The following is a 10698-nucleotide window of genomic DNA, read 5'->3' on the forward strand; positions in this document are numbered from 1 at the left end:
TATCAGTGTCTACTTATTGGTACCAAGGGCCAGTGTCTTGCAGGTTCTGGGCCTCGTGTTGGCCTATGCTTAGTTTAGCTGACATTGTTTCTATACTTCACACATCCTAAGTTCTGATTCTTCTGTATCTGCAGCTAGTGAAACAATAAGATAGTCTAACTATAAATTTGTGAAAATGCCAGACATAAAAACAATGAAAATTTTACAAAGAGCAAGACACACATAAGGTGATAGTGTGGCATTTCAAACTTATTGGAAATCTACATATATGATCTGACTATATCTCAAAATAGTAACAAACTCATATATGAGTGAATATTTTTTTAAATACCTGGTTATCTATGTAAATAAGGGTTGACTCAGGGGTTGAGGGCATTTAATGTTTCCCTGAGATACACCTTTATGAATCTCAGGGGCTACAACCTGCTATGAGTTAATAAACAACAGTCTGGCTCTGGATGAGTCAGGCTAATTATGTCAAGTCAATATGATGCATTCTCCATCAACAGGAGCATTTGTGACAGCATTCTGAATATCTCTTGTTATCAGCTGGGACCTTAGGCTTTCTACAATTTAGGTTGCCTCTAAAATATTTTCATTTCCACGATCTTTTCCCAAGCTAGGTTGGATTTCCTATTATAAACTGGGCAGGGAAAAATTATTAGGCAGTATTTCTTTTTTTTAATTTATTTTATTTTATTTTTAAACTTTACTTCACAGAAAGTTCTTACAGCTTCTCAGTTGTGCCTACAAAGTAGATCTCTTTTAATCTGTGTTCATCCCTGTAATACTGAAAACATTCACTGATGGTCCTAATAATGGCCCAGGGAAAACTCAAGAACACCAAAATCAAAAAGATGGCCTGGCTATAGGTGGATACTTTTCAGCCCAAAGGGACTTTCTTTCATCTGTCTTATTAAAAGGTAAACACTCTTTGAGGCATCTTCTTTCATCCATTAGGGACCAACTGTAAGAATAATGTAATTGTATAAATACATTCTGGAAGGAAATTGAAGAGACGCTCAGTATAGTAAAATCTGGCCCTTTCTATTTATTATATTGCCAAAGTCCCTTGTTAGCTTTGGGACAGTTGTTTTTCAAAAGTGGTGGCAAGGCCCTCACTGAGACAGAAGTCTTCATTTGCTGAATTTACTAGCAGCTCAGCATGTAACTGTGTTAAGCCATTCTTACCAAACAACAAATGAGATTCCAGAGGCCAAGGCTTACTGAGAAAAACACTTTTCCCTCACTTCATCTCAGTGTAGCTCAATAAAACAATCAAAGACCCTGATGGCCTAATTTTTATAACATTGTCTTTTTTCCTGGGTAAACCATCTGGCCCCTGACCTTATCAGGTGGGACTCTGAATACAAACAGCATCTCAGTTTAGCTTGACGGTGGTTATTTCTTCCAGTATTTACTCTGGACCAAGTAGTAAAATGTCTCTTTGTTTATTCTCAATATGGAAGAGAACCTGCATTTTTTTTTTCTGCTTAGCTTCACTATAATATTGTCTTTTATTTCTTTAAATAATTAATAACCAGTGAAAACTTTACATAAATCAAACTTCTTATTTTGTGTTTCAGTCTATGAATTCAAAACATAAAGTTTAGATTCAACTCTCTCTTTCAAGCAACTTGCAATTATAAACCCAGCCAACATTTTAAAATTTAACTCATTCATTTTTAAAATTAAACTCATTTGTTTTTTAAAATTATATTTTATATGAAAACTGTACATGAATCCTTTAAAACTATTTTCCATATGAACTTCTCTGCTCTCAATGCTCCTTTTATTGGCTATAGTCATTACCTTTACCAAAATCTTGTTTTTTACTTTATACAAACTTGCATGTAATTAATTTTTTATGGTGACTCAGAGCAGATGATAAATGTTAAATTAAGTAGCTTGATATTTAGGCATGAGTTGAGAATTTTCTATGGAAGCATCTTTAATCCAAGACTTGCTCACCTTGATCTTCCTTCTTTGAAGTTTTAAGCTGGTCTCAAGCCTAAATATAAGCTGTGGTTCTTCACATTGGAGTTGGAGCCACATTAGTAGCTCATAGAACTAATACCCAATTTCATTACTTGCCTTCTCAATAGCATAACAGTTTCTTAAAAATCTCTAGAAGGAGGGTCAAGTGGCATTACAAATAGTTCTAGGTTCTTTATTGGTGACTTCTTTCCATAAAGTGCTGTGTTCAGTGAGGTATAGGATTAAAGTGGTAATGGTAAGATGGTAACAATAACCCGGTGTACGAGACAGCAAAAGAGACACTGATGTATAGAACAGTCTTGTGGACTCTGTGGGAGAGGGAGAGGGTGGGGAGATTTGGGAGAATGACATTGAAACATGTATAACATCATGTATGAAATGAGTCACCAGTCCAGGTTCGATGCTCGATACTGGATGCTTGGGGCTTGTGCACTGGGACGACCCAGAGGGAGGGTATGGGGAGGGAGGAGGGAGGAGGGTTCAGGATGGGGAACACATGTATACCTGTGGCGGGTTCATTTTGATATTTGGCAAAACTAATACAATTATGTAAAGTTTTAAAAATAAAATAAAATTTAAAAAAATAAATAAAACTAATAAAGCATAAAAAAAAATAAAGTGGTAATGGTATTTTATTTAAGAACTGCTTCTTGGCTAAATAAGGTCAAGGATTAAAAAAAAAAAAAAAAGTTGAGACTAATGTTGCTAATGTTTGGGGCTGATAAGTAGAAATGTGGAAAGAATAGGACTGGAACAGTGATTCCAAAGATATCTGGGGAAGAAGTTTATAGATGGGTATTTTAGGATGGGCTGAAATACACAAATATCTGTGTTATAGGTGACTACTTAACAAAGGACATCTGCTTAATAGGAGGCTCTGAATAAGCATCTGTCAAGATAATACATTTTGTAAATGCTGATAAATCTCATTTCCCATCTACCAGGTGCTTGATCGATGTGGGCATAGCAGCAAAAATGCAAGCTCTGTATGAGCTTGATGCATGGAATTCCACTATTAATGGTCTATTGAAGACTAGGTTTTGTTTCCAGTTGGGAGATAGAGTACTTAAATATAGTGTGTGTGTGTGTGTGTGTGTGTGTGTGTGTGTGTTTTCAGGCATGATTTATGCTTCTAACCTGTGACCATTATTGCTTTTTCATGAAAATAAATATAAAGGGGAAGGGGCAATGGAATACACGATATGAGTGAGCACTTATACAATTATGGCTTTCTGATAGCAAATAATCTAAGGAAAACAAGTTGATTTTTTTTATAGAATGTGAAAAGTAGCACATATAAGAAAATGTAATTGCAGTAAGTTTTTTGGCTCTGCAGTGAACATTATTTTTTTTTAATGCAAAAAAATGTAAACATTGGTGATTCATTCATCAAGATAAATATATTAGGAGTCTGGGGAGGAAGTAGGAAATTAAATAAGCAAACGTTAATCCTCCATAAAGAAGCATGTATAATATTTTTAAAATTGATAAATCATTAAATAACAATATTAGCATATTGTTAGAAACATAAAATTAATGCTTAATGAAACTTCTGAAGAAGTGAATGGTGATATCCTCTTGAAGGCGGGATTGAAGGGGTAGAAATAGAAAGGAAGGAACTACTTTTGAATTATAATCAGTCTTTGTGTTGATTTTATATCTTTATGTGTTTATTCCTTTGTTAAGAAATATTTTAATTTTAATTAACAATCTGTATACTGTAGCCAGCAGGAGGAATCAGTCTTCTTCCTCTCTTTGCAATTCCATTTGTTGATATTTAGTGCTCATTAAGGGCTTCACTGGTGGCTCAGAGGTTTAAGCATCTGCCTGCAATCCGAGAGACCCGGGTTCGATCCCTGGGCTGGGAAGATCCCCTGGAGAAGGAAATGGCAACCCACTCCAGTATTCTTGCCTGGGAAATCCCATGGATGGAGGAGCCTGGTGGCCTACAGTCCACGGGGTTGCAAAGAGTCGGACACAACTGAGCGACTTCACTCACTCACTCAGTGCTCATTAAACCTATTGTAGACCCTTTATACAATCATCAGCCTTCAAGGATTGGTCTGGGCTGGAGGTGCACACACAGTAGGGCTCTCACTCCATTCTTATTCACCTGGACTTCAGAGAAGTTACATCTGAAATCATTAATGTGTGAGCATTAAAAGATTCTGGTCATGAATACAGTTCAGTATTTGTTATTGATGTTCAGTCTCTAAGTCATGTCTGCCTCTTTGCACCCCATAGTCGGCAAAACGCCAGGCTCCCCTGTCCTTCACTATTTCCCAGAGCTTGCTCAAATTCATGTCCATTGAGTCAGTGGTGCTATATAACCATCCCATCTTATGAACCCCATTCTCCTTTTATCTTCAATTTTCCCCAGTATCAGGGTCTTTTCCAATGAGTCAGCTCTCAATGAGTCATATTTGAGGACATTGAAATCATGTTATCCTCTATAATCATCTTTCCTTTTGACTCTAGGATCAGTCAAATTTCTTATTTCTTTAAAAATAGATATTAGAAAATAAAAGTGCACACATGAATATCAGTGTCGGTGATCATGTATCCAGTTTAGGCAGAGGGAGACACTGAGTTCAAATAGTGTAAACGTCTTACATATTAACATAGTTAATTCCTTTACTATCTCTAAAAATGCATCAATGCTATGTAGTTTAGCTCAGTCTCTAATCATTTCTCACCAGAATCATGACCAAAAAAAAAAACTGGCCTTGATACCTCCTGTAAGTTTTGCTTATTGCTTTCAGACAGACTTTTTTTTTAAGGCAAATGACAAACTTTGTTTAAAAGCCTGAACTATTTCAAACTGCTTTAAGGATGTTGTGTAGCTTATTAGCTTGGCCACAAAAATCTGACCCATGCTTATCCTTCTTACAATTTTATACTGTTTTTCTACTACATTCAATAATACAGCTTGAGTATTTCTCTCTCTTTCTTTTTTTTTTGGTAGTCAATACTCATGGTGAGGCATTTTGTTGGGTAGACTCTCTATTTAGATGCTTAACTTTTAAGTTTCTGAGTTATTTCCTAGTTTTATCCTGTTTTATCGATTTTCCAGGGTGAGTGCTCAAGACAAAGCAAAACAACTTTGGCAACTCTTGTTTTCATATGAAAATATGTAGTCTTGACTGTTCATACCAGATTCTCCCCTTCATGCTAGATCACATGCCAACAGTCTCTCTTGTCCATCTCTGTAACTAAATATCTGTAGCTGTCTCTCTTCATATAGTATCCTCATCAATTACTTTCAGTCTTGCACTTAATTTTCTAGTTATACTAAACCATTTGTCTTTGAATATGCTGTTTCTCTGCCTACTATCTTCTCTTTTCTTCACATTCCCCTTAGATAACAGCTGTTCATGCTCTAGCACTTTCCTTCTCCATGACTGCCTATGATTCAGTTGGGGACTTTGTGATGTGTTTTAATACCAGCAAAGACTTTCATTGTATTAATAGCAAGGTCATATTATTTTCTAATATTTGCTTTGTCCCTGGCTCTTCTTAGAATACAAGCTCCTGGAGGATGAAGTGCTGAATGACTGATTTTAAATGAATAAATATGTTTGTCAACCTCTTTAATAGGCAAATCCACACACAGGCCTCTTATACTTATTCCTGAAGCCTCAGCATGGGGGGTGTTTCAGGAATCTAGGACTTAGAAGAGCTATAGATCCTCTTCTGAACTTGAGGCCTAGTTTAAAGAAAATCATCCACTAAGAGCCCCCAAAAGAAACATATTCTCTCGCAAGTTTAGAAGAAAGGATAAGAGAGATGTAAAATTACATGCGGTCATGTCCATTATATTAAGATCTAAAGAACAAAGCTCATGTGCAGTTTTTGCCTTAAAGAGCTAGTACATGCTATGGATCTAACTCTCTCCTAAGTATTTGAAACACAAATTTTATTTACCTCTCACAATGGCTCTGTGAGATAAGTCCTACAATTGTAATTTTTTTTTTACACATGTAAAAATACAGACATTCTTTAATATTACCTGATGGCAAAAAGTAGATCTACTAGTGGAGGAGTCTGGAGACATTTATTCCTGTGGGCCTCAGTTCTTGGTAAATATGCAAAGAAGAATCTGAAGTCTTGCCTCAGAGAGTTTATTGAAGATAAGGAAAAAGAGAACAGAGGGAACACCTCAAAGGAGAGGTGGGACACAGCAAGGAAGGCAATGGCTCCGGAGGGCTGGGGTGCAGAGTTTTTAAGGCAAGGTTATTTGCATAATCCAAGAGATTGTTGATTGACGATCTTGACTGACAGCTGCAGGTTATATAACAAAAGGGTCTAATGTGTGTGTACTTCCCATAATTCAATCTGCTATAATTAGATGTATGTATACATGGAATGTGTATGAAGATTTAATGAGCCCAATGGCTGCCAGAGGTTACCTAAGTAAATGATAATGTGAGCTGTGCACATGTGTCAGAGTAGGGAACGTCCCACCAGTCAGCCAGTGGGAGATTTTTCCAGTCCCCTGACCATTTTGGAGTACTTATGGAGTACTGTATTTGGGGGGGGGTTGGTAAATAACTTTGTTTGATTAGGCAGCCATTGGACGTGTGGCCTATGGAGCCACCTCTCATTGCTTTTGGCTAACTTGCTGCCTAATGGATCCAGGATATAGACTAACTCAGTTGGTTTCAGAGCCGTTTGACTAATGTTGGAAGGCATTGAATAATGAGGAGATATTTAATAATATCCTTCGAACTGAGAAATTATTTTAAACCAAAAAATAAAGCAGGTACCTCCATAAAACACAGTTATGAAGTTTGTTGGGGGTAGCTTACTTACAGACAGGGTTGGGCAGACAAGGATCCAGAGGCATTTGCAGCTGTATTCCCACATGTCAAAAGGAGTACTGGGGAAGGTGGAGACACCAAAGCTAAAAACAGAATCTGACTACTGGGGAGAAGTGTGTGTACCTGACTCTTTGTGACCCCCTGGACTGTAGCCCACCAGGCTCCTCTGTCCATGGAATTTCCCAGACAAGACTCCTGGAGTGGGTTGTCATTTCGTCCTCTAGGGAATCTTTTGACCCAAGGTTTTAACCTGCATCTCCTGAGTCTCCTGCATTGATAAGTGGATTCTTTACCACATGAGCCGCCAGGGAAGCCCAAGGAGAAGTGTACTGCTACTAAATGGAACCTGGGGATCTCATGACTTAACCATCTTCATCAAAAATCATTCTTTCTGTTTTCATAGATCAGATGAAGGCAAGAATAAAAGTTGATTGGAAACTGATCTGGCTTGGAGGCATTGCTTGTAAATAGTCTAAAGCTCAGTCATCCCTCAGAAAAGGGAGGGGTATAGTCCTGCAGGCCTAAGATTAAGCTGTAAAATGGAGTCATTGTGATTCAGCCACAAACCTAATTATTATGACATTTCCTTACACCTGGCATGTGCAAGTCAAAACAGCATTATAATTTACCTTTTGGCTTACAAGTATTTCCAAGAGTAGTATAACATAATTACTTATCAACCACAAATGCTCCAAAAAGAGAAACTAAAATCACCAACAGTTTTATCAGAAAAGAGATCACACAGTGGGGATAACATTTAGGGTCAGATCACTGTCTGAATACCAGGCTCTTAGGCAAAGGCCACTTCCATCCAGAGGTGAATTTTCCTTTCTGGGCTGAACTAAAAAGGACCGTATCTTAGGTTTGGTTCATGAATAAATCAACTTCTGAAGCAGGGTAGTTTGCCTTGGCCTTTACTACAAAATCCATTTACAGACTAAGTCAAGAGACCATTTTCAGGATAAAGTCATGAAAGGATGAATGAGCAGCACTTTTATTTGGGGCCTATTTTAAAGTTTCTATTAACATATAGAGCTTTGCCTCCTACAACTCTTCCTGCTGTTCACTGAGAGTGAAATGCCACATTGCCTAGAAGAGCATTGCTGAATAAACATAGTAAAGTAAAAGAAAAATTAAAAAGCAAAACTATTACTTTGTTTCAGATAATAGTTAACCTTTGCTGGTAGAACACATTTCAGTTATTTATTAGTGGATATTCAATTTATTATTTTACAAAAAATGCTAGTAACTGAAAAAGAAGTTTTATTATTGAAGCCTACTTTTGAATACACTATTGTTCCAAATTGGAATAAAACTATGGGTATATGAACAATTGGGCTCCCTCAGTGGTTCAGTGGTAAAGAATCTGCCTGCCAACCAGGAGACACAGTTTCGATCTCTGGGTCCGGAAGATTCCCCTGGAGAAGGAAATGGCAACCCACTCCAGTTTTCTTGCTTAGGAAATGCCATGGACAGAGGAGCCTGGCAGGCTATGGTCCATAGTGTCACAAAGTCAGACATGACTTAGTGACTAAACTCAACAGTATTATGAACACTTGTCATCCTCTTCTCTTTGACACAACTGAGCGACTAACACTTCACTTCTTCTCTTTGTATTACTTTATTTGGCACCATTTTGTTCCATACTTTTTGGTATTATTAGACAAGATGAAGATTGTTTGACTTCAATAGTTTTGAAATGTGGGAGCTTCACAGCAGGAGTAAAATAATGAATTTTAAAGTTTATTACATTCAATAGATTACAATGGTGAAAGAGACTGCATACTTAAAATTCTGGGCTGACTACCATGAATATGTAAAACTGAACACTGGAGCTCAGTCTCATGGCCTAGACTATTCAATTCATGTTTCTAAACTGCTCTCATTTTGATACAACTGAAAGGTAAAAGATTGCAAAGAAAATTGGTTATGGAGAATTAGAATTCATAAAATACCAAATATTTAACTTCTAAATACTGGGAATATCCCCTTTTGAAATTAACTGATAAACTGTTAAGTTTAGTACTTTATCTGTAAATGGCCCTTGTCTAACTTCTTGGCATCTTTTAACTGTTGATAACATGTAAGAGTTGGATCATCATACTTACATTATTATTCAGCTCATATTATACACATAAGCAAACTATAGTTTCACCTAATGGTGTTTCATATTCATTAAGAGTTTGAGTCATTCTGATATCTTAGAACATATTTTTTCCATATGGTGTGATAGAGATATTTTTCATGTTTATTGTGAGCTCCCCTAAGCACAGAAAGAATTGTGATGGGGTGGTTTGGCTCTAACTTCTGTTAACATTGTCTGAATATAGGACTATCTAGATAATGAAAGAAGTGGCATGTTTTGTAGGTATTTAAATTTTAGACACTGTTTTAACATTTTTTAACTCTATGAAAAATGCCTTTTAATAAAGACATAAGACTTCAATGACAAAACCATTCTTGAGGTCGCTCGAAATATTCAGGTACTATATATCCATTAGTTTAAATTATTTATAAAGCCACTAAAATTTTATTTAGAGCAGAGGTAATTGATTTTATAGGGTAGCCTGTTAAAGTTATCAGTTATGATAACATATATATATGTTATCATTTGTAAACCTAGGGCAACATTTCACATTAGCAATGTTCCATGACTTTAGGCTAACAAAGTTGTCTTTAATAGCACATTTTAATACAACTCAAGTAGAGATAGGCTACATTTTGTCAGGAAAATAGATCCTCTGTATGAAGTCCCAGTTATTAATTTTAGCAATGTCATTTTGTTTACCCAAATTATAAATGACCTTTCATTTAGGGATTAATTATATTACGCTTTGGCATTTTTGTGTTGTATCTATTTTCCTCTGTTTCAACTAATGCTGATGGCTGGCTGCTTTGGGTCAATATTCTTGTAAGAATGTGACAGAGGACAGCCTCATACAAACCTAAATGACATATTAGTATCCCAATAAGAATAAGCATCATATTGGCTAAGGGCTGGGGAAACAACAGGATTCTCTGTGATTTCTGTCATTTAGAATATATGAATTATGGTGAAACAGGGACATCTGGTGTAAGAGGAGGATACAAAACGTAGAGCAGACAGAAACAAGAAAGACTAAGGTGCCTTAAAATTGTACTTAGATGCATTTAATTTTTGTCCATACTACTGCAAGTAAATTTTTCTCCCAGAAACATTACAATTTTATGTATGCATTCTAAAGTACATGGAAATAAAGTACGTGAAATACATCAAAAAATGATGATTGAAGAATTATATATATATATAATAATTTGAAGAATGATAGGTGGATCATAAACGAAATATAACAAAATCTAACCATTATTTAAGAGGTGATGGGTATATGGTATATATACTGAGTGATTATTTTAAGTTTCATGCATGTTTGGAAACTTTTATAGTAAAACATGTGGCAAAAATAAAATGTAAAGATTACATTCAGGAATAAAATGAACTTCTGTTGAGAATACAAATATTCAGTCGAGAATAGTAAAGATATAACGCATATTTCATAGGAAATCCTCTTTTTAAGATAAAGATTGTTTACTACTTTTTCTTGTTAACATGAATATGATGTTAGTCTCTTAGCTGTTGCTTTATCTTCTGATATCACTTAGTAAACTAAGACTAGGCTGTTGTGTTCTTTACTGCCATTAATATCCCATGTGCTTTTCTGCATTAAGAGTTAGAATGACTATAAAAGAGATAAAAAAAAGTTGAAAAGTTGTACTTTTTTGTCTATGAATAAAAAAATATATTTAAAATTGAGAACTCTTTGCAATCTTAGACTTTACAGCAGGTTCTTAAAATGACTTAAGTTGTTTTATATCATATCAAAGTATAGGTTCTGGAATTACA

Source organism: Bison bison, unplaced genomic scaffold (assembly GCF_000754665.1).
Source record: "Bison bison bison isolate TAMUID 2011002044 unplaced genomic scaffold, Bison_UMD1.0 scf7180017864200, whole genome shotgun sequence".
In the NCBI taxonomy this organism is placed as follows: domain Eukaryota; kingdom Metazoa; phylum Chordata; class Mammalia; order Artiodactyla; family Bovidae; genus Bison; species Bison bison.